This window comes from Adiantum capillus-veneris, chromosome 14 (assembly GCF_014529385.1).
Source record: "Adiantum capillus-veneris isolate H3 chromosome 14, ASM1452938v2, whole genome shotgun sequence".
Lineage (NCBI taxonomy): Eukaryota > Viridiplantae > Streptophyta > Polypodiopsida > Polypodiales > Pteridaceae > Adiantum > Adiantum capillus-veneris.
This window is the reverse complement of record NC_140944.1, coordinates 146,506,985-146,513,319: the sequence shown is the minus strand read 5'-3', so window position 1 is coordinate 146,513,319 and position 6,335 is coordinate 146,506,985. Positions and strand designations below refer to the sequence as shown.

At 42.9% G+C, this 6,335-nt stretch overlaps 1 pseudogene; it reads right to left on the bottom strand.

The window, feature by feature from the left end:
• Positions 1-2,779: 2,779 nt before the first annotated feature.
• LOC147443315 (uncharacterized) lies at positions 2,780-4,291 on the bottom strand (annotated as a pseudogene).
• Positions 4,292-6,335: the final 2,044 nt, after the last annotated feature.

Sequence of the window (6,335 nt, the reverse complement as noted above, 5' to 3'; positions counted from 1 at the left end):
TGTTCCTAGAAGCTACACACCTCTACCTACTCCGTCAGGAGCCACCCCACTCGACACTCCTCGCTTCGGGGCCCAGACGCCGGTGGAGACACTTGACGTCCGTACCCCCATCGACACGCCGCTAGAGACTCCTGCCGGGACACCCAGGTTCACGCGTCACCGGCCAGAGGGCTTGCCTTACTCCGTCGACATCAACGACGGCATCATCATGGATGATGACGGCAAGAAGGTGATCTCGCGCATGCGTGGTCTTTGCTCTCAGCTGTTTAGACACTACATACTAAACAAATGGTGTGAAGTACCAAGTGATTTAAAAAACAGAGTCATCAGCATACTTCATGATGAGTTTCCTGTTCCAACACGGGATCAGCGCTTCAATGAAGACCTGATGAAGATTCGAATGTGCGAATACTGCAAACACAAGCGTTCCGAAGTGCAAAAAGCAATCAAGAATGGGTGGAACATGCCAGATTGGCTGGCCAAAGAAGATTGGAAGAATGCGAAGAAAGCAGCGCGCGAGAATCCCGACAAGTGGAAGCAACAAAAGGATGCAGCCAGAGCGCGAGTAGAGGCAGGGAGCTCGCACCACTTGGGGAGCGGTGGATGGGCATCATTTGAGGCCGATTTTGTAAGTGTTTTCACATTGCTCTTTATGTTTGATAGTTTAGGGTTTATGAGTTTTTTAGTTCTAACATAATGAAAACTTTGTATGTTTTGACAGTGGTCGATGACAGGACGTGATCCCACACCGTACGAGCGCGAGTACGCAGGCAAGAAGGGCTTAAACGCCCTGATGGACATTCTCAGTTCTCGCGGCGGCATGGTTAGTATTAGGGTTTACTCTTTTTTATTATTTGTATTGTTTTATAAATGTCGTTATATGTTTATACTTACTGAAAGCTGTCTTATTGTCTTTTTTTGCAGAATCCGACAGATACGCCGCTTGGACGCGATGAGACGTTTGACTAGACGACGTCAGTTTAGCCGTAGCTAGATAGCATTAGTTTAGGGTTTCTCATAGCTTATGTATCATGAGACGGATTTTATACGTCTTTTTGAACCATGTATATTATTACATTTGTCACCGCAGTTCCTTTTGCTAATCAATTCTTTATGCCTATGATGTTGTACAATTGTCATTATTACATTTGCCAATCAATTCATTTTGCCTATGATGTGTACAATTGTCAATTTTGCAAACAATGCGTCTTGTGGGTGACTATTTTGGGTCTATTATTTTTCCATTGCACTTTTTTTAAAAAGTGAATCAAGTACAATATGGTTGATGGGTGGCAGGGCATTCAATGCTCTGCCACCAAAAAAAATTCTCTCGAGCGTCGCTATAAGCGTCGCTATTTATGGCTCTGGAGCGTCGCTATAGTCTTCTGTGTAAACGTCGCTATATGCGTCGCTATAGGCGTCGCTATATGCGTCGCTATATAGCGACGCCTATAGCGACGCATATAGCGATGCTCTCGTAGCGATGCTCGTAGCGACGGTTTTAGCGACGCCAGGGGTTATAAAAACCCAATGTATTTCCGTCGCTAACAGCGTCACAAGAGCACACAACCTCTTGTAGTGCAAGCATGGGTACAATCTCTCTTCCGTGCAAGAGCGAACATTTTTCTCGATTTATTTATAGATTTCTTCAATGCTCAAAGTGAGTAGAGATTGCCCGGCTAGACACAATAATGTTTATAGCTCATAAAGAGCACTTGAAAAATGTATATTTAGTGTCCCATACCACTAGAATAAGTAGTATATGTCATACCCTGATGAATCACGATATTATTGGTTACACTTATCAATTTTAATAGATCCCAATTTCAATTCCAATTCCATAAACACTGTCGCGATAATAAATCATTATATACCAAATTCAGTTTCCATTCAAAATCAAAATATAAGTCCCTTGGGTTGGATAAATATTGATATTTTGTTATTTACTACAGCTGAGAGGTGGAAAAGCTTGACCAAGTTATGGACTATGCAAAAGGATATACATTTATATACGTGCTCTTTATGGCTATGAATATTATCATTGTCTTGCCTGGCAATCTGTACTCACTTTGAGCATTCAAGAAATCTATAAATAAATACATGCAAGAGGAAAATGCTAAACGTTTTGTATAGGGGGAGATTGTACTCTATTTTTGTGTCTTTCTTTAACGAAAAAATACACTAGTAATTTTCTCATAAGTACACTTATAAGAAAACGTTTATAGCATGCAAGAGTAAAAATAAAAGAATTAACCATTTAGAGGAGAAAAAATACTTAGCTCTAGCTCTTGAAGCTCTCCATAGCCTTACTTACATCCACAAGAACGTAGTCAAAGCTCTAACACTAAATATTACAGACGGAGGCATGGAAGGCCTTGCAAAATATACAAATAATACATAATCGATGATAATTCAATAGATCCACATACCTGCACAATTGTGTATGCATGGAATCCTTAGCAAGTCTGACACGAGAGAGACAGAGAGCGCGTCTTAAAGTGGAGTACTACACCGGTACGACGAGAGAGGAGAGAAAAAAAGAGAGAAGAAATACACAAGCATTGGGTACAATCTCCTCCCGCACAAGAGTGAGCATTTTTCTCTATTTATAAATAGATTTTTTGAATGCTCAAAGTGAGTATAGATTGCTCAGCTAGACACAATAATGTTTACAGCTCATAAAGAGCACTTGAAAAATGTGTATCCTTTTGCATAGTTCATAACTTGGTCAAGCTTTTCCACTTGTCACTTGGAGCAAATAACGAAGTATCAATTTCCATTACATTGGTGGTATAAAAAGCTCCATATTTGAGCAGCTGTCAGTAACATACTCATAAGAGCCCTTGGAATAGGATCTTCTTGATGCACGTCCTTCTGCTTTTGATATTTTCCAAGTGCGCCTGCCGTGCTCATTGACAAGCCGGCATTTCCCCAGATGGACTGTGATGTGGCGTCCACTCCCATAAGCGGAGGCTTTGTCCAATTGGCCGTTGTACCTCCCTGATCGTGTATCTCTGTTGTTTTTTTAGGAGGTGTAGATGAGGTGCCCTACCGGGTCAAGTAACGTAGGGGTTGTTGTCTCGTTGGAGGTCATCTTGGTTGCACGGGCGGTGCAATTCTCTGGTTCTGAGGATACATCAATTTTATTTGATTCAATAAGATTTCGTGATTTTGCAACATGCTCAAAGCTTGTCAATCTATCAGAGTGACTCATTACCTTAGAGGTAAGAGTCACAAGAAGCACCTGATTCTGGGGGGCTTAACATGGAAATGATGTTCTCACAGGGCTTGGCAGATCGCTTAGGACACCGGACTTGATCAACTTGGACGACTGATGCTACTGCAAATGATGGTGAGACGACCTAGTGGGTTGCGCCTACTAGAAGACCTGAGTCCCCCAGAGTGGGCTGATGTGTGGCACCGCTGTGTCTACCACTAACTGCAGATGTTCCACCTCACCTGCAAGGCTCATTGGGAAGCAATTATCATGTTGTTAACCCCAGCACCACCATTAGTGCCCGCCTGCAGAGCACGCTGAATGAGGGAGGGATTACTTGCGAGTCATCGAATGAGCAGATGGAGGAAAGCTGACAAGAAGAAAATAATTGTGAGGACAATGATGATTGCCACAACGCTTGGGCTCATCTAGGCAATAGTCGAGGTGGTTGCACCAAATGTTGCCAATTTTAGGAATTCCATGTGCGGTTGTGCGAGCTTTGCAAGCGAGTACGCATGTGTCAGGTGCAACGAAAGAGTTTAAGGATTTAGCTCGGATCTAGTACCTTGCACAAAAACAAGGTTATTTTACTTCACTTAAAAAATTGAACTGAAGAGAGAGAGAGAGAGAGAGAGAGAGAGAGAGAGAGAGAGAGAGAGAGAGAGAGAGACGACACCGCATGTCGGGTCCCAACCACCCTCAAGGGCCTCCCTGCTCTGTTGCCAAAGCAAGTACTTCCTTTATTACTTGCACAAATGCGGATACAATGATGCTAAATGCTGAGATGCAATTTGTAGAAGGTTGGAGCCAACTCAAAAGATTGACTAGCAGATAAAGGAAGTTCCTAGAAGCATTAACCAGTGAGTTACCGCAGTAATTGACAGTGCATAGTCAGTCACCGACAACCTATAAAAAGGACCCATTACTTATTTTGTACAGCTTTTGACTCCTTAGAATCTACACTAGTTTGTGTCCAGAGCTGCATATGCTCTTGTAATCATTTTGGTGGGCTCTCTCTCTTCTTTTATGACAAAGTCAACTTCTGGACTATCAAATTCTCCAGTGTACTCTGAATACAATTCCAGTTTCCTTTCCAGTGTCTTGTCGTTTAGTTCCAATATTTTACTTTTCAGTTTTGGTGTTTTTCAGTCCAGTTCTAGTCTTGTTTTCTAGTAATCATCAAATCTCTGATTCGGACATGTTTAGTTGTAAGTACCAACCTGGAATAGTTGTATGAATAGAGCTATTGTATGTCCACAATGCCAGCAAGAACAAACACCAGAGATCGTAGACCAACAACTCGCTTTACGGAATATCAAGAAAGAGTCAATCCAATTCCAGAAGAAACTAAATTAGGCTCTAAAACTGATCCACAACCTGGGAATGAAACTGAGGTTGCTCCAAAAGGGGTACTGCTGAGGAATCAAGAGATTCGCAGCATTCTAGTCATTCAAGGCGTCGAAGAGCTGAAAGAGCAACTAGACGAAATAGGACTCAAGGATCCAAAAGTCAACGACAGATTGTTGAGAGTGATAGGAACCGAAGAACTCATTACTCAACACACAAGGGAACCAAGAAAACAATAGAAGAGACAGTGACAGAGATGGAAACGGATGACTGTGAGACTGATACTGATCATTACGACAACAAGAAGCCGAGAGGGAAGAAACCAGTAGGTAAAACCAGAAGCAACAATACCAAGGAACATTCTACTAATCTGAAAATTTCCTTTTCTATATTCAAAGGAGGAAAGAAGGACGATCCCGATGTTCAATATCTCTAGGCACGGAACTTCGCTGGGCCAGTGTCGAATCAATTGTGAATTGTGAACTGTTTTGAAGTGAATTCTTGTGGTGTGGCGGTTGAATCTTGACTTGGAGTGTCCAAGTCTGTTACAGTGGTATCAGAGCACGGCTGATTTCTCTCCTACCGGGAAATTTGATCCTTTTTACGCGGCATTTATGGCTTCAGACAGAGATCGACTTTCTCTGCATCCGGAGATGCGGGAAGAGATCGCGACGAAGATTCACGCGAGGAGTATGGCCCGCCTCGGCCTACTCAGGTGGAGCTTGAAGAGATGGAGCATCGACGATTGATCGACGATGCAACAAAGATGATGCTAAATTTTGCAAAGGATCCGAAATTTGCAAAATTTATGAGCCAGACTTCCTTTGACGAGGTGCACTCACAGTATTCTAGCTTCTGAGCCGTGTGTGTGTGCTTAAGTGTTAATTCCCGTCGCAGGTTTCTTTTGCAAAGTACTCTCTCCCTCTATGTGTGTGTCCAAAGTAAAGAATTTCGGGTGAAAGCCAAAGCAAACCGCTCCTCGGGCCGGTTTCAGACGACATCATTGTTTTCTCCAAGGATGAGACAGAACATAGAGAACATTTGCTTTAGGTCTTTCAAGCATTATGAGATCACAAGTTGGTAATTAATGCGAAGAAAACTGAATTTTTCCTACCAGAGATGCACTTTTTGAGACACATTGTCTCAGTAGCAAGAGTGCAAATGGACCTGGCAAAGATAGAGACTATCCGTGATTGGCCCGATTTGAAGAATGTCCATGAAGTTAGAAGCTTCTTGGGCTTGTGTTTGTACTACAGGCGGTTCATTAGAAAGTTTGCAGAGGTTGCTTCCCCTTTGCATATCTTGACAGAGAAAGGAGTCCCTATCTTGTGGGGACCCACAGAGGTAATTGCCTTTCGGACATTGAAAGAGAAATTGACTACAGGACTAGTTTTGACTTTGCTGGATAGTGATGCTTTTGGTTGTAGTTTGGGTGCGGTCTTAATGCAAGAAGGCCATGTCATTGCCTACGAGAGCCGACTGTTCTCAAGGCCGGAATTGACAGCACAGATTTATGAGAGCTTTTGGCGGTTATCCATGCTCTTACTCAGTGGCGACATTACCTACTCGGAGCGGATTTTACTGTCTTCATAGACCATCAGAGTTTACACTACTTCTTGTCACAGAAGCAGTTATCGGAAAAGCAGATGCGGTGGACGAACATCTTGTCGCAGTTTCACTTCCAGATTGTTCATGTGCAGGGACATAATAATTTGGTGGCGGATGCTTTGTCTTGGAAGCTGTTGGTTCTGGCTGTTTCCGCGATACATCG